We start from the raw sequence: 18,816 nt of genomic DNA, 5'->3' as shown, positions 1-18,816 counted from the left end.
TACAAATATAAAAGGCTGGTCTGATCAGAAACAAGAGGAGAGCTACAGCTACTTAATCTGCAAAATGTGTGAAGTAAAAAACGGCTCTTCTCGGTCCTGGGTGAAATAGCCATGCTAAAATGGCTAACAAGGTGAGATTAAGCATAATTATAAATGACATGGTACTGAAATCGCATCCAGGGTGTCACCTCTGCTTCCTGAGATAGATTCCAGGTTCTCCACCACCCCCTACTAGGTAAGTGGATGGAAGATGGGCAGCTGTGTGGATGGTATACTTGTATACTGAGGTAGTAAAGCATTGCTTATTGCCCAGAGAGTAACATTTTCCTGAATGATTATACTCATCGTCAGGTGAGGCAAATCAACATAAGTGCCTGTCTGTGGTTCAGTCCCTGCATCCTCAGCCCCTGACAGCCAGCTGCTCTCTGGGGGGGGGTCTCGCCAAATGCTGAGAGATTCATCCGAGAGCACAGGGCCGCCTAACGAGCAGAAACAACCCCCGCCCCTCAGAAACGTCAACCCAGCCGGCAAACAGCCCGCAGTCTACAGTGGAGACGAACATGGCTACCCTGTGTCATTATGTTCTGGCATTTTGCCTCATTTCATACCCCATAAAAGTGCTGCTTGAGGGCAGCTTGAAAAGCCGCCACCAAAAATTGGCTCATGGATGTTAGTAACCAAACCCTGCTTTTGACGACAAAGATAGATCAGTCTTTATAAATGCCCAGCTTCTGTGCCAAGCTTTTTCAAAATAATTAACTTGATTTTCTTAAGCTTTTGCTGTAGCTCATTAATAAACGTATGATTACCTTTCAGCCCCCCAAAAAAAAAGATAATTGTTTTAAAATATCGTTAAAAAAGGAGTTCGGTGATTAATTGGATTAGTGGCTTTATTGTTTCTATGTGAAATTCTACTATTGGCTGAAGCATTATCTTAGACTGAAACAAATAGAAGTCAGTTGCAGCTTGAGAAAAATAAATGGGATTTATTGCCCTTAGCAGAAGATGGGCTCCACCGTCTCCTGCCCTTTGTGGCCCTGACCTCCTCCAGCCTGCTAAGTCCCTCTGGAGATCAGCCTGAATTGTGATCATTTGGACCACACGATATTCCAGCACTATGTCATGTCAACAAACCCCCGTGTCTTCACAGAAATTTGCCTGCGGCCTACGGGGATCCCTGGAATGAAGATGCGTCTTCAACTAAATCGGATACAGAGCAATAAAGAAAGGCAAAGATTGTCACGCAATATCCTATAATAAGGATTTAAACTTAAATTTGGCTCTCTAGCTTATTATTTAGTCCATGAAGCAGAGGATAAACCATTACATCTGAAGGACCTTGTGTGGCCTAACAGCACAGAGAAGTTATACAACTACAAGCATCCAACAGCAAGACTCACAAACCCAATGGGACTGAAATAAAGCCAAAGGCCTTGACTATATTAGTTAAATCATTAAAGGAACATCTAAATCCCAGCGAAGAAATTTCATTGGGAGTAGAAATGCACTTTAAGCTATTTAAATAATGTGTGTAGCTGTTCTTGCTATCATTGGGCGTCAATGACAGAATAACAAATGGCCGATGACAATGATGTGGCAGACAGTCAGGAAGAGCACGCCGCATTGCACACGTGAAGGCCATCGGGGTAATTAAACTAAGGCGTGTCCAATTACTAATTACGAAGGAGCTCCGTGGTAGAAAATGGGGTAGATGTTTGGAATGTCAATGAAAACCAAAAACGGTGTACCCGGGCCAGAAATGGAGTGTTTGTGATTTCGAGATCTGCGGCACAAAGCCACGGGACGGAGTCGGGCATTTGCTGGAGTGTGCAAACACAACAGGCGACGACAGGAAATGGATGAAGAACAAAAATATGGTAGTGTCTTCGTCACCGGTGCTGTCTCCGCTTTCCTGTTTGCACCTGAGTGCTCCGTCATACCCAAGGGCGTCGCTCTAATAAACAGAAGCAAGTGCTGGATCCGTTCCATATGTGAGTAATGCAATATCAGAATACTGCTTGGCACTTACACTTCCTACAGACCGTCGAGGGAGGGTGATGCTGGAATCGGAATGTAAATATCGAGCGTCGGCAACATTAAGATGGATCGCCGCATCCACCTCGGTCCCCTCTCATCGCCAGACGCGGCGGCTCCTAGCAGAAATGACTGGAGCAGCTGTGAATGTCACAGCAATTTGCCGCGGTGATTTATACGTGCCGCGAGGCAGTCCAAGGTGTGCGGCGCCGTCGCGGGCCCCGGGCCGGCTACCTCTTCGGTTTAACGCTTGGGACTTTCATCTCGCCATCACCTCCTGCTCCCCTGAGGTCTGTGTGGTATTCCGTGAATTGGAAACACGTCACCGGGAAGGACCTGTGATGTCTGTTATTAAGACTCTCCAGCCACAAGTGGCTACGAGGTCTGGAGACGGAGAAGATGAGAGATGGGATTCATAAGCCTCAGATGAAAGTCACACGTGAGTTCAATCACGCAGCGGTGATCAGGCTGCTTCTTCGTACATCCTGATCCCGTTCTCAGGCACGTTTGTTCTGTTTGTGTGCTGTTCTTTCCGATTGGGTGCCCACTACCATTTTAAACTGAGCCATTGTGTCTGTGAACCCTCTTTCCGTGATTCTGACTTCTAACTGAACGAGTGTCAGTCACGTACCATCAGGTCTTGGCATTTCCTTGCCAAGGTTTATTTTTGGGGAGGCATCAGCCTCTTACTATGTACGTAAAAAATATGAAACGAACGAAAGAGAAAAGAAAAGAATCTGGCATAGGTCAGAAGAGAAGTCATACTTGTTTAAGCACTCATTTACCATGCAGAAAATCCCTAGAAGTTTTAAGAGCTATTCCCTGCTTGAGGTCCTGGGGCATGCAACCTTAAACAGTACGCCATCTGCTGGTTTCCCCAAAGAACTGACATTTACAGATTCACACCCTAATGCCCCCCTGTCCACAAGAGGTGTCATTTACTGAGGTTTCTGTAAATAACTGACCAGTAACAAATATTTTCTCTGCAAACGGCCTGGTCCTTCCTAGCATTGTATCCCATGGGCTGGATCACGCAGAGAATACAGTGAAAGGATCTGTGGCACACATAGCTAAGATATCCTTTATGAATTATCCTTTTTTCCCAATTAAGTGATTTTTATACTGCTGCAGCTCTGCTGTAGTTATACCCACGGGTAATTAACTCATCTGTTACAACAAAGTCACTTTGTCAGCTTCGGTTGGGCTTTGGGATGGATTTTATTGCGAGTCAAAAAAGTACTATTACCATTCCGCATAACGCCATTCATTCTCCCAGCAGACTGTTTGACGACTCGCATTTATACCACACTATACTGATTTACAGAATGTTCTGAATATAGGAAAGCCATGTCTAGATTTGACCTTGAGCTGCTCTGGATAGATGACCGACTGTCGTTTTCAGTGCCGTGGTCCGTGGTTGTGTGCTCCTGTGCGGGGAAATGTCGTCTCAAGAGCAATTTTGATGAATGAAATTCCTCATCGGGTCACGAGTGCAGAAACCGTGCTGATCACACTCTGCGCCCCTCCCTGTGTCAAATCTGACTGCCGTGTGATGGATATTGAAGGACAGCTGAGTCACCGCTGAGCTGATGCGCCGTCATCGCTAACTGGATAGGATCCTGGAGTACAGGAGACCCCCCCCCCCCCCCCAGCGGTGTATCGAGTGCTAAAACCATATAATTTTGTGCTGCATGTTTTTTTATTTTTTTAGTTTTGCACAAAGACCCTGGCAGTTCGGTATGTGAAGATCATGTATTAAGGATCTGAAAATGGTGTTCAGGTTTAGAGTAGATTGAGTGAGAGGGAGACACTTTTTCCTGGGCCATGAATGCAGTGTGTGTGTGTGTGTGTCTGACCAAATGTAGAGGTTAATGTTGTCATTGTTGGGATTAGGGTTCTGCCCATTGACAAGTATGCATGCTTCGGATGTTCATAAACATGCCCTTTAGTGTGAGGTTGGGACCCCCCCCCCCCGGCCTCGGCTCCCCCTCCCCCCACCATCCGTTGGCTCGTCATGGTGGTCAGCTGGACGCATCGTTATTCGACGGCCGGCTGGGCAGCCGGGGTCCCCTGGCACCGCGTCCCTGCACCGCTCGAGGGGGCACCAGCGTGGGCTTTTATCCCTCAGCAAGCCCGGGCAGTGACCGCCCAGCTGTTCCCCTCTATCATGCTCTCAAGGTCGGTAATTAAATTTGATTCAGCTTAGCCAGGTAGAAAAAAAAGAAGTTTTCCCAACCTTCAACTCCCCCCCCCCCCTCCACGTTACAAACCACTGGGCCAGAGTTAAGTCATAAATGGGGTAGCTGTGCGTCTCATTTAGGGATTTCTGAGAGAGCCCCCACCCTCACCTCTTATACCACCCAGATAAACCAAATCATCACCTACCCCCCGCCCCCGACAGCGTTTGGTTCAGACACAGAATTAGAGAACAGCGAGATGCGCAGGACAGAAAGGCTTGGCCCGCTTTTAGAGATCTGGTGAGACAGACCAGGGCGTGTGTGTTAAGGGGCGTAGCGCTTGCGTCAGTCGTCAAGCCGAGGAGAGCCGTCCGCAGGGACTCTGCCGGCTCTTTTGAGTGATCCATTCTGTGCTACTATCTCTGCGCTCCAGGCTGGGACTGTGACGGCGTGGAGATGAGATAACGGGCAGGCTCCAGCCCCCTTCCAGGTGCACCAGCCCTCGCCATTCATGGTGAAACCCCTGGAAATATCATGTCGGGAGGTGGCTCTACAGAATGTGCTGGAAGGCTACGGCGTGAATGGCTGAAGCGGCGCCCTCCAGGAACGGGCGAGGCCATCTGCTCTGCCGTAGTTCCCCCTGAGGTCCTATGAGCCTCTGTCCTCTCCACCAGAGCGCCAACTGGGTGGAGGCGGGCCAGCGTGGGTCACCGGGCGGGCTGCCAGGGCTTGTGGCGGGTCGTCACGGGCGTCGGAAAGCGATCTCCCGCCTCATCGGGCTCGTCGACATCACGGCGTGCCGCGGCCTGCTAATTAGCCTAAGGGAGGGCAGGTTGTCATCCTCGGTGAAAAACGTTGATGCGAGGACCCTGTCAAACTGCCTCTGATCAGACTGCACTCCGACTTGAAAAAGCCTCACAAATGCTCACAAAGGGGAAATCAGCTTTAACGATTCGACAGACAGTGGAAGTTCGCTTCTCTAAATTGCCCTCGGTGTGTTATGCTGCGTATGAGTGCGTGCCATTCAATGGACTGGCATTCCAACCAGGGTATTCCCTTACCTGTGATTTCTGCTGCCTGGGATGGATTCCAGGCCCACCAAGACCCTGTACTGGACAAGCTGTTGAGATACATGGGTGGACGAACAGAAATGTCCTTGCTGTCACGGGTTATTGAGCCTTGCAAATATGACTGCATGTCTGTTTATCTTGATGCTATTTTTCGCCATACTTCCATCTGCAAGTTCAAGCTGCCTTGTTGACAAAACTGCTTACTGGTCCCACTTTCTGAGTGTGTTTCCACGCATTAAGGCTGAAGCCCAGAGAAGTGTCATACAGCTTAAGAAGATGGAGCTGCATAGCTTCAACTTCTGCCCTTGGTTTGTCCCACAAAGAAAATCCACAACACAGACACGGGCCTGCTCTGTGATTTTGGCACATGCCCATAAAAGTTACGGGTGTCGGTAATATTTGGCACATCCTTTTAAAACATGGGTCTTCAAATCTGGATCTTGATCCTAAATCCAGGCCTTGTTCTCAGTTCTCCCAGGTAGTTTAATAATTATTGATTCCGATTGGGCACAGAGGCTTCACACACGGCTCACAGGTACAGGAATGCTGATCAGCAGGACTCGGGCCTTGTAGGACGTGATTTGAATAGCCCTGCTTTAAAAGTTAATGGTGTTGCCGATATTCTGATGGCTACAGTACAATTTGTGACATTTTGTTTATGACTATGCATTTGCATAAATATTATGGCAGCGTACCAGGATACAATAGCGATGCAGATGTACTAATCATTCCTGGGGGAAAATGGTGGCACAAAATCACATACAATGTCTAAAAAGTGTTGCTTTCTGAGCCAAGGTTATGTTCGGGTATTGAGCTTAGGCCCTAACTGTGTCAGGACTGCATTTAGAACCCAGGTCTAAAAATACTGCGCCATTGTGCCAGGCTTGTGATGGGATTCATTAAAAGCAGCTTCGAAGGGCAGAAGTTTGCATTAAAAAACCAACTGATTTGAATGAAAAATCTACATTTTGCATTAAGGAATCCGACAAAACAGTGGTTAGGGTCATGTTACTACAGGTGCTCAACCTCAACCCTGTTCTTTGGTATCTCACCCCTCGAACAACTGTGAAGCGCCACAGCTCGTGGCAGTTTAACTAGAGGAGGCGGGACCAAGACATCTGATTGGTTAGTCCCGCCTCCTCTAGTTACTTAGACCCATCTCCTCTACAATCCGATTGGTTATCTCGCTGAACCAATCATTTTTCATTCTGCCCTCAGAACATTTTTGTGTAAGTAAAATTCCCTTGAGCAGCACTACAGGGAATTAAAGAATTAAAGGGCAAATGCCCATTATTCTTCTTATTATTATTATTATTTTGCCACTTATGCATTTTTCTAGGTGGGAAAAGAATGAGTTATGCTTCTGTTAGTGTTGCAGTCTACGGCGTGAAGTTTGGACCGGTCCGAGCCCCGGAGAGTGACTTTCTGTGAGATGCCCCATTCGGGCAGAGCCTATGCTAAGGAAATTTGAGCCTCTGCATTTTCAACCCCCGCTCAAGTCTTTTTTATTGGCTTATATTATGCCTAAGTACTCCATATAACACACTTAAATGGGGATTCCTGTTTGTTTATCTGTTTTAAAATTAGAAAAACACCAGAAGCTGTCTCTTCACTACCCAACATCTGCCTGCTTTAAATAGAATTAATTCAAAGGCAATTCAACGCGGAATTTGAATAAGGCCCCTATAACCAAACTATCGGCATGCATTCAGCGTCCATCACGAACGAATCAGCGACACCACGACTGGCAGCACAGTCCTGTATCCTATCCCCCATTGTTTGTGGAGTATTATTAGGTCTGTGACTCGTCTTTGGAAGTTAGCTGTGTGTACAGACACTGGAAATGTTGAAAGGCACCGTGCACATAGACGAGGAGAGAGCTTCAAAGAGACGGACAGAAAAAATGGGGATAAGCATTAAAGAATCTTTCGCATGAGAACTCATATCCAGTCTGGGCAACTACCCCCCCCCCCACTCCCCACCCCCCTGCCCCAGAGCATGCTGGGAAAAAGCTGTGCGTCACATGCACCCGATGGGGTGGTAATTCAAAGCGCTTGAAACGGCAGCGCTGCTTCACCTGCAGAGAGCCCCGCGTTCGGGTTCTGAGTACCACAGTCAATTAGTGAGCTTGTTCTGCCTGGGTCTTTGTGATGCGGGTACCTATTAACACGAACTCCAAGCTATTTATTCTGTGAATGTAACTTACAAGCTCCCCTAACCAACCGACAAATTACCCAGAGCCTGATGCATCTGTCTCTGTATGAGCCTTTTATGCTCTTACTCTCTTAAGAAGAAAACTTCTTGTACATCATTTTGTGGCTTTCAGGAAGAGAAGTTCATTTCTGGTCAGGTTGATGTCTCTGAACTGGAAGTATGTTTATGGTACTGGTGAATATGGATCACTGATGATCACATTCTGAATTTCAGATGATTAGTAATGGATTACCAGGTGTTACAGTCAGGTGTATCCCTGTAAGGCTTCATGACTTATGAAAGCGCTTCTCTAAATTTAATCCAATCAGTAAGTCAGTGAGTCTCAGTCAAATGTTAACATCAAAGTTTAAAGGGACTTCTAGTCCGTACTGGGATGATGATGTCAACGTAAAGTGAAAGCGTAACTATTAAATGTCCTTAATTACACCTTTATTTACAGCTATTAAAATTTTACATAAGAACAAAACATTTAAGTTTAATTAACTTAAGGAATAAAAACTAGGGGACACGATATTTTTTTCATTCAAACGTTGATTAAACATGAGCGACTGGCTGACAATACGAGTCTACGCTTGCAGCCTTGCCTTCAGGCTCCATTTTGCTTTGAATTGAATTTCCAGGCTAAAATAATCGATCAAACTCTCATATCACTTTCAAACAGCCTTGGTTGCTACTTCACAACAGTAAACCTGCTTTCCAAACAATGCCAGCGATGCCGAAAATTTCATGCCTTTTGGGCCCAGTGGCACACTCATTAATCAATGGATCGACCCAGTTTAAGAGTAAGCACCGCTGGTGTTTAAAATAACATTATTTTATCCTTATTTGAATATTTTTATATCCTCAAACCTATCTGTTCCATTTAGGGTCTAACTGATTTAATAGTATGTAGTACACGGATGTTATTAAGGCATAACTACGCTTCCATGCAGTCAGTGACGTCCCTGAACGTAGACCATCCTCTGACCAACCTTATGTCAAGCTTGCCATGCAATCATGTTAATACCGACCGGGTAGAGCATCATATGTCACCGCTAGCAGCTTGATGGCCCATTACTGCGTAGATCCCTTACGTAGCCTGCGGTGATATTGTCAAGCTTCAGTCCCACGGCCGAGTGGCATCTCTGATGTCCTGGTGCTGTGGGACCTCTGGACGCAATCAGCATGCAACAACGTGGGACTTCAGTCTACAGTCGGCGGGTGATTTAACTCAGACTTGAGTTCTGAGCTCAGAGACCCTGGCAGGAGTTTTCTTTAAGGTTCGACGGCACACTCTGAGCTGGGCCTGCTCTCCTGGCATATAGTACACCACATTAAGACCTTAGAAGGCTCTTCAGAACATCAGTAGGGAGCGTGTCTCAGACACCGCAGGAGACTCTGCACGATTCATCAGCGTGCCGGAGTAAGGGGTCATCAGAAGGAGGTGGACCCCAACCCCAGGACCTGATCTGCAGCTCCGCAATCATTTCACCAAATTTCACACCTTCTGAAGTATCGACTGCAGCTCTCCATTGTGAGACGAAACTCATAATAATGACAGAAGCACAAGTACCGGTGCAATGAAAGACAGCTTTTCCATGAATAAAGGCTGCCTCTTGATTACTTTCATTCCAGCTGATGTTGTGGGGGTCCTTGCACAATCATTAACCCACAGCAGTGAAACATTACTATTTAATTAAAAATCCTATTTCTGAATATTAGTTTGGCTGATGTGACATGTACACGAACAAATATTGACTGCCTATTTAAAAACTGGAAAATATATTCATTCCGTTTTGTTTTCTTATGATTTATTCCTTTTTACAGAAGATTCCTAACATTCTATGCAAGGTTCATCCAAAAGTGCATCAAAACATAAAGAATTTTTTTTTCCAGATTTGCGTGAAAGGATGAAAGAGAGAGATCAGATGAGCACAGAGCAGGCATATGGTATCGGAGTGGAGATGCTGTGTTACCCTGTGCAATGCTCTACTGGAACAAAACAGATATAAATACAGACCAGGAAGCCTTTCGCTGACTCATTACAGCCCTGTCTAGGTCACAACCAGCAGTATTGTTACTGAACGCTAAGCATTCTTGTGCTGCACGCTCAGAAAAGGTGACAAGAACGTAGGTCCTGTTGAGCCTGACGTCTCGGTCACGGTTATGAATCTGTGCTGTTTGGAAATCCTGGTATCGCCTACGTAGTGAGAGTTTAACCCTAAAGCTATCCTCGGGGCAAGAATTGCGTCAGGTTCGTTAGCTGAGCTTGAAATTCATTAATACGAATAATACCAAAGAGCGACCTTGGCCGAAGTCACATTTGTCTTGCTGTGACACACACAACTGACCCAAACTCTCCGTCTGTGAATAATCAGGGTGCTTTCATCTCTTTAGCGACACGTTTTAAAGATGCTGGTTCAAGCTGCTGTCAGAATGGAAAATGTATAAACTGGCAGAATAAAAGGGTACTTCCTGAATCTTACATCTGTCATCCAAGTCACTCCCGGCTCAGAATAATCGGGCACAAAAACCCCCCCTTTGTTCGGTGATGGGTCCTTTAATCAAGTCTTGGGTGTCTGTCGCCAGACAAGCACACTTCTTTGAAGTCTCCCCCTTTTTCTTCCCCAGCGAAGCGACAATCTGAGGTTATGCCGCGATTTGATAAGAGTCGCTGCTTTTGCTTGGAGGCGTCTCTGTTCTAAATGCCGAGAAATCTCTGGGGGGGAGCCGAGGGGCCTCGGGAGGGGATGAGGAGATGACAGAAACGTATTCGGGATAGGACGAGAGCGGGGCCCCGGAGATGAGGCCCTTGCTGCTGACTCACAGCTGGCCACGCCCCTCCAGGCGCCACAGAGCCACGCCCTTTATCCCGCCGCGCCCCGCCCCCATGAAGCCGCTGCTCTGTTTCGCCGCCCCGCCATTTTGACAGCTTGTGGGTTCCACGTTTTTTTTTTTTTTTTTGAAGCTTTGCTTTTCACACGCATGACTATTAAGACACCGGCAATCTTATTTCAAGAACTTTTAGCCAACTTCTCTTATTGAATTATTTAATTCAATGGTTAAATGACTCTGTAATTGAAGACACAAAGGGCCTTTCTTGAGGAAATTGGCAAAAAAAAAAGTGATTTATAAAAGATTACAGATGACGAATGCAGGGAGATTTTAGCATTGAATGTACAGTAGAAGGACTGCAGTCAAACTGGTGATGCCGGTGAGCACTACAGGTTCATCCCAATTTACCAGAGTCTCAAGACATGTGTGCATCATCCCTTGCACTTGAAAGAAGCCTTCACTGACTGTGAGTGTTTGTGGTTGGGGCATCGCCATGACAACAGTCCATTCCATCTCTGTTTGCTTGGAATATCTAGTTCCTATTATGTCCGTTATTTATTATGTTAATAAATGTGGCTATACAGATGTTACTAGAAGGAAAGATGGAGTACTCAGAGTAGTACTCAATAACCTGATTCTATTGCAAACATGATAGCAGTGATGGGTAATGCAGGCACGAGTGGTCAAAAAATGTTTTGTATAAACTCTGAGAAAAGATCAAAAATAGTATGTAGGAAGCAGCAACACAGCAGCAGATATGGATCCCTGCGAGGCTATTAGCCGGGCCCCCGCTGTCCCCTGGGGGCCCACACACTCCCAGGAAGCCCCCGCGGGTCCTCCAGAAATGCACGTCACTCAGGGCCAGAGCTCAAGCTCGGGTGCGAGCCCAGCCGTGTCGGCAAGCAGCGACCACCCCTGTCTCTCTGGCTTAATGGATTTGGTGGTGGGGTTTACGTCCCCCCCCTCGAACATAAATCGGTCAATGCTTCAGCTCCGCTGACAGGAGTCACTCGCTCAGAAAATGAGCCTTTGAGCCGTCTTCGGATCTTGTTTCTGCTGCCCCGTGGAGAAGACTCCACCCTCGACTTCATCGAAAGGGGCCGGGTTTGGATGTTTTTCCGAAGCACTGTGCTTCACAGTGAAGGGGGCAGATACTCGGCGCCCTGCCTCCGAAAGCGGGGCTCCCTCTACCCCCAGACCGATACGCGTCACCCTCTCTCTGTCATTTACGCCCGACGGAAGCCGCTCCCCGTTAACAGCTTAGAGCGCAGATGACACAGCATTTCCAATGAGTACATTCACACCCTAAACGGCCGTGCTATCATTTCTACCTCTCCCTCATTAGCAGATCGCAGCGAGATGCCAACACATGAGGATCTGGACTCAGCTTGACTGCTTCTCATGTGAGCAGGCCAGCTGTCACATGACCCCCCCCCCCCCCCCCAAAAAAAAAAAGTAGAACCAGCCATTAAAATAGTAATACACCAGTGGCAAAAACTGTGGAAACACTTCCAAGTTTTAGAGATTGCAGAACTTTATTCAACTGTTGCTCCAGTTGCTTATTTAATCATCCCAGGTATGATATTTGTAACATTCTTTGTTAATGAACATTACCACCAATATTCATGTAGTAATACTTGAAACATGATGCCAAAAGTTCTAGGTGTTTCCACAATTTTCGTCACTAGTGTATGTCGTAATTTTCACATGCCCCTTGCATTGTCTTTACCATGAACAATTTCTGCATGCACTTTTGAAGTCACAAGCCTGTGGACAAACATGCTTTTAAAATAATTACTCGTGTCTTGGGGAAAATCAGAAGCAGTGCTTTTGTACCATGTCCTTTAAATACTGACCATGTGGACAGTACAGCCTGTTGCTTTCACTTTCGCTTGTTTTATGGACAACGGAGGGAGTTTCATTTCTATAAAGGATTTTTTACTGACAGAGAATGAAATATGACATCTAATAAAAGGGTATATTTTTTAACTCTTTAGTTTAACATTCTCATTACTTTTGTCTTTCCTAATTTATATTGTTATATTTGAGATTCAAGACATTCCATTATTAATATTTCTCCAGGTATTATTCAAAGAGAGTCCTGAATATTGAATGTTGCTTCATTCTGCTGGCCAGATGAACCTTCTGTGTTATGGTGACAGATCCAGTATCAGGATTCTGTCAGCATTCTGTAAAGCGTTTGAGCTCAGTAAATGCAATGTGGTAAAATGCAACAAACGAATCTTTATCTATTAAGGTAAATAAAATCCAGTTTACAGTATCATCTTAAAATGGATTCAAAATCTCTATTAGCACGGTCAAAGAACTCTTTTACTCCACGCTTCTGAAACCGTTCCTCCATCCCACTTACTTCTTCGAATGAAATTACACGTGACTATGTGACGTGACGTGTCTTTGTTATGCACAAATGGGTCATACCAAAATTATCAACATGGGGGTCTTGATTTGCAAATCATGCTAACTGAAATAGATACTATTATAACTTCAATTAAAAATTTGATATTAAGTATACAAAAATAAGACAAATACCAACATTTTTTATATTTTGAAATGGCTCTAACATTCTACATTATAGACTGTGACTGGATTGGGTACATCTTATCTGATTGGTGCCGATGAATGGACTAGTTTAGTTGACTCCCTTATCTGAGACGTTAAACTGTGTTCCTGTCATTCAGCCTTAATCACGTGAAGCTTTCATTTAATGTCTGCTCACACATCCACTGTGAAATGTTTCTAAGCTGCAATGTGACATTCTAGCGTGTGGGATACAAAGATCTTTTCTGGCCTACAGTACCAGCCAAAGGTGTATACAGTACCATAGAAAGGTGTATTTCTACTATTCGCTATATTTTAGAATAATTATAGACATCAAAATAAACAAATAACATATATGGAATTACGCACTGATCAAAATCATATAAAACAACAAATTATTTGCTGCTGTGTTGGGGTGGGGGGTATATGGATTGGGACTCAGTAGGTTGCTGGTTCTAATCCTGTGATAATCAGAGTGATGCCACCATTGGGCTCTAGAGCAAGGCCCTTAACCCCAACTCCTCCAGGTCCTGACTGACCCTACTGTCTCCTCCACACCAGCTCCATGAGGTGGCCTCCTGGGATGCTTTTCCAGCTGTCCTGAAGGAGGTCCCACATATGCTAAGCATTCATTGGATTTGGGTCAGGTGACCAGGTCATGTGACATGACACTCTATCGCTCGTTGTAGGCGGCTTGGCATGTCCAAACTTTTGACTGGTCACAGCATGCTGAACCAAAGCCCCATGTGGTACAGATCAGTATCTTTGGCGGTGTGGTTCACATCAAAGCACCCAAACTGCAAGCCTGTCTGTCAATGAAGCTGCAATACTCCATCGAACAGCTGATGTGGGCAAATGATGCTTTAGGAAGAAGTGATTCTTTGAAGGTTAACCCACTATGGCATAGCCTCAGTTGGCAGTGAGGGGCATTCCATCATAAGGCTTCAGTCTGCATAAGACAAGCTATCCCATGTTTGGACACAAAAGGATGATCCTCTTTGTTTGGGACATCTCTCACCTACACCAATATTGACCTTCCTGCAATCCTGCAGCAAAAAAAAAAAGTCTTCTATTGTGAAAAATGTTCTTCAGGGATTCCATCTGTTTTCTCTTTGCAGTCGGTTCAGCCCACTGGTCTTTTATGCTCTTCAGCTCCTATCAACTCCTGCCAATTGCTGTTGTATTGATCCTTTGTTCACTCAATCATTGTTTCCCATTTGACTGCCATCAGAAAAGGGCCAGTGAATTCATACTGCCCACACTGACCCCGATGCATCTGACCGCGTGCCACCAGCCGTGGCAAAAGACCAACGAAACGCGCCTGGCGTAAAAATGGGCTAATTTAATTTGCCTTGAGTGCTGAAACTTCAATTGCACCAGATTGCACCTCAGCCAATAAAAAAAACATCTAATGAGATTCTTTCATGTAATACAATGTTTACCTGACAGCTATGACAGGGAATCCAAGCTAGATTATCATCCTGCCCAGAAGACTGATTCATTCTGCTGCTTTAATCTGAAATAAATACCCTTTTCGTAAAAACATCAAAGAATGTATTCCAATGTATTCCAAGGACCTGAAAATGTACTCTGGCACTTTTGGAACGGCGTCTCTTCCGTGACTTTTTATCGTGTTGAGCTAAAAGGCAACCAAGGCAGCAGCTCTGAATTCAAATCGCTTATTTCGTGCCTTGATCTTTTAGAGCTAGCTAGCTAGAATGCCCGCCATGTGTCTGATGATGAGAGCTAGGGAAAGACGCGGCAGTGATCATGTGACTCTGATTAAATGCAGACTGAGTGCCAAGTGCATATGAAAGGGACAACATGTAAATCCATCATGGCCAACCCTTGCCTTGTCTCCTTTCAGGTCTGGCATTCTGGTGAGGTGTGGATTCCTGAGATACTCAAGTGTTGTTGTTCACCATAACACTCCCCGTCGATAGCATTTGACCTTCCAAACCTTGGATCATTGTTGGGACCCAAATAACACAGAGCTTTCTCTGCTGGGGTTTTATGTGCTACACAATAGACGGGGAATCTCCATAATTGCTTAAAGCGGGATGCATATCCATCACACACATACCAAGAGAGTAGCATTGACACTGACATGTTTGTTAATATCAAGTGCAGAACAGACCTCATCAAGTGGAATAGATAAGGACTTGAGACATAAAAAAAATTCCCAAGAGAACCTACAAGATGTCCAAGTCTTCTACGCTTTGAAAACACCAATGTGCAGTCCAACATTGTAACCAGCAGAGCAACAAGGACGCTTCACAAAGATCTGTGATGAATTGCGGAAGGCATCGCCCTTTGATTCGATTTCTGAAAGGCATTTCTTGTTCTTGTGAAAGCTTCCTTTTGCAGAAGTGTTTGCACATTTCTATTTTATCCCCTTTATTACTCTGAAGCATGAGTAGGTTCACTTGCATGTGTAACAATTACGTGGACGCACTAGTACCAATTCAAATTTGCTATTAATAAGTTGATTTGTTCAGTTTTAGGGATTCCTTTGGTTATATGCATCAATAGCTAAGCCAAGTTTCAAGTTTTATTGCCACGTGTTCCAAAGAATGAAAATCTTACGCTACAGGTGCAGAGTCAAGGCATTGGGCAATAGGACAAACACAGCAGTGCAATACAGGACAAGAGAGTGTAAGACAAAGAAAGAGTAAATAGGAACCACAGCCAAATGCACCATAGTATAGAAAAATAAATAAAGATAAAATGCAGAATTCAAATCGGGAATGAAAAGATTTGCTACAACATTTTCCCTAATGTTCAGCAGAGTATGGTGGTCATACGCAATACAACAGCAAGTTGCACATGTAAAGACATTAAAATCAACGAAAATGCGTAAAGCAGGGAGAGAGAGCAGCTTATTGCCTTTCGCCATGAGAGGGCGCCATCTGGGAATCAGTCACTTATTCCTTATTGTTAGTCACATATTTAACATAATTATCATTATAGCTGAAATAGGCATTTTAATAAGCTGCTCGTGTCGGAAACACCATTGTTCTTCACTCAGAAGAACTGTAAAAAAAAATGCCTTTTTGAAAATAAATTGAGGTTAAAATCCATTTGTTCTTCACAATGTAAGTTCATAGCTTTGTTTCTGCGCTGAGATTAAAAAGGATTATTTCTCAGAGTGGTGAAACAACACTCAGCACCTCCACACTCCAAGATATCCATCTTAGTGCACGTACTGCAAAGACTCTCCTGCTCACCAAACCTCCAGGGTGAGAAAATAAAGAACGAGCAAGGCAGGAAGAATTTTTGTCAACATCAAAAGCGTGAGCTGCAGAATGGACCGGTGTGAGTTTTGACCCTCTTAGCCCACTGTAGCATCCCATCTCATGTGACCACAGCTGGAGGTACACAATTGTAGGCAGACATGTATCGAGGAATCCATTATTCTTGAATGGATAATTAGGGCACCCCTCTGCAAGTAAGCCCAACCCCCTCTCTGAATGCCTCAATCAAATTGTAAAAAAAGTCAAAGATCTTAAACTTGCTTCAGAGTCTTGATCATCAATTTTCGAGTTAAGCGGTTTCTTAAATAATGGAGTCCAAGGCTGAATGCTAATCCACACCTGTACGGCGCATTTATCTTGGGGATTAGATGTTCTGTGCCAACTCAACACATACGCTCATTAACTCAGAACACCTCCTTATGCTCAACACAGAATATTCATTCATTTTGAAACATTGTAGCATAGCATTGAAACAAGACCTAAGGAGGACTTTCTCTTTTAAAGTCACTTTAAAATACTAATTTTCTGTTTCACTTTTTAAAAACTTATAAAGGTGAACCTTAGAAGCACAGTGACTTTGTGGGATGTACTGTAACCTCATGTCTCTAACATTACAGCTTCAATTCCCCCAGCTCTGAGTGTGAAGTTTTGTTCCTGTGTTCCTATGTCTTTCCTCAAGGATTCCTCCTCTGATTACTTCCCACATCCCAAAAAAAAAAACGTGGTCAGATGAATTGGTGCATGCCCTGTGATGAACTGACATCCCATGCAGTGTGTCTTGTAACCTGTGTATCTTGCAGTACTGGTCCTAGTCCAAGTCCCACCATAGGTGAGCATCACCACTGGCGCCCCCTGTCTGAAGCAAAGTGAAATAGGCTGGCAAGTTGGCACCACCTCAGATGTTGGTGCCCTAGGTAGCTCCCTATGTGGCCTGGAGGATTGACTGGGCCTGGTTGTAGGCTCACTACCACACTGTGTACAGATGGCTATGCAAACCTCTAAAGGCAGGTTCATAACTCTATATATCTGGGGAAGGTATCACACTTTTAATAAGTGAACCTGTCAGGAGTACCATATGAACAGGAGCAGGTAAATTGACGGTTGCTGGTTCAAGTCCCAGGAATGCGGTACAGGAGAAAGGCTCTTAACCTAAATATATCTAAATATATAAAGTATCCATCTGTGTAAATGGGTGAAATCGTAAGCTGCTCTGAGTAAAAGTGTCATTTGCATGACTAATTTATGATTTTATCATAAATAACTGGCTTTGTTTTGGACGTCTCTGAGCACTTCCCAGGTTAGAATGCTGTCCAGCATAATTGATCCGTTTTTTTTTAACCCCATCAGAAACATACAGCCTTGTCTCTCAGATGAACAGCAGCAGGAGTTTCAAATTTTCCTGTTAAATGGCTAAGCTCCAACATCTTTCGTGGTGTCGTTCATGTAATTTCCACAGAAGCAATAATGTAGCATTTTTCAACAGTTATTAATATCAGAACTGCTGCTGCCCAATGAGTCAAAAGTACCTTTAAAGACATAAGACCTCATTTCTCTGGTGTCCTTGTATCACATACGGCCATTTATAGAAGCTGCGAGATGAGGTACCCTTCCCCCTGCTGTGAGAGATGGTCTCTATTAGACCTTTGTCATCTCACCTAGAGGTGAGTTTTCTACACCAGAGTGTACAGTAATAGCCCTATTCCACCTGTCCGAAATGTGAACCGTATTATGAAAAGGATAATATATCTGTCCACGGTACTGAGGGTAAAGAAGTGACCACTCACTTTTTAAAGTGATGGCTGATGGGAAAGGTACAGCAGGAGACCTGTAGATATCTCCTCAGCCATAAAAACAAAAGCCATACATCGAGATTCTCCAAAGACCACCTGCCAAACTAAGGGGTGCATGTGTCTGGATTTATAGTGGAAGTGGGGTGACCAAAGGGCAGGAGCGTATGAACCGAAATCCAAGGTAGTTATCCATCCATCCAGAAGCAGTTGTTGTTTTTCTGTCTGCGAATTAATATCATTTGGTGCACCACTCCAATCTATAAGTTATTGGACTGACTTTCCATTTTCTAATTGCCTGTGTCCAAAGTTAGATTATCACACTACCTGCTGGAGGTCGGAGGTTTCTGTCTCCATGCTGTTCTGGCCCAACACTGTCTATTTTTGCTCCAGTTGCTTGTCACTAAACTCTACACCTGCCGGCTGCGATGGAGTTCCACGCTCCACCACTCTGCCTCCTTCTGCGAGCCCGTTTTGGGGTGAGTGATGAGTATCGGTTGTCTTTGAGTTTATGCCCCCGTTTGGATCCTTATGGACTGGGCAAGGCACTTGGAATTGTCTGGTGGCACCTCCTTGCACTGTTCCCACTCTCTCGCCTGCCAGGTCAGTTATACACAAGCCTTTATCATCACCGTCTGACTTAAGCTCCCTGAGATATCTGATCGAAGACACAGGCTACAGTAACTGAGAATCATGCAGTATTACTCTGCAATCCTGATTTATGCTATTGCTCAATAATGGATGAAGCTACTTGGCTCAATGTCTTAATCATCCTCAAAAGACTCAACATGCGTCTGCTTACTAAAACATGACAAATACCCAATGACACAGCGGGTGACCTGGCTACTGTTTGCCATGATAAACCTAAAAACTATTGTCACTGACTTGCATGATGTTACCTTCTAAA

At 44.8% G+C, this 18,816-nt stretch overlaps 1 protein-coding gene across 2 annotated transcripts in view; it reads right to left on the bottom strand.

Moving 5' to 3' along the window:
* cplx2a (complexin 2a) overlaps positions 1–18,816 on the bottom strand; it is a 40,877-nt gene that overhangs the window by 10,712 nt on the left and 11,349 nt on the right. The gene's annotated exons all lie outside the window — the stretch shown is intronic.

This window comes from Paramormyrops kingsleyae, chromosome 12, assembly GCF_048594095.1.
Source record: "Paramormyrops kingsleyae isolate MSU_618 chromosome 12, PKINGS_0.4, whole genome shotgun sequence".
NCBI classification, from domain to species: Eukaryota; Metazoa; Chordata; class Actinopteri; order Osteoglossiformes; family Mormyridae; genus Paramormyrops; species Paramormyrops kingsleyae.
The sequence above is the reverse complement of the archived record's forward strand: the minus strand, read 5'-3'. Positions and strand labels throughout refer to the sequence as shown.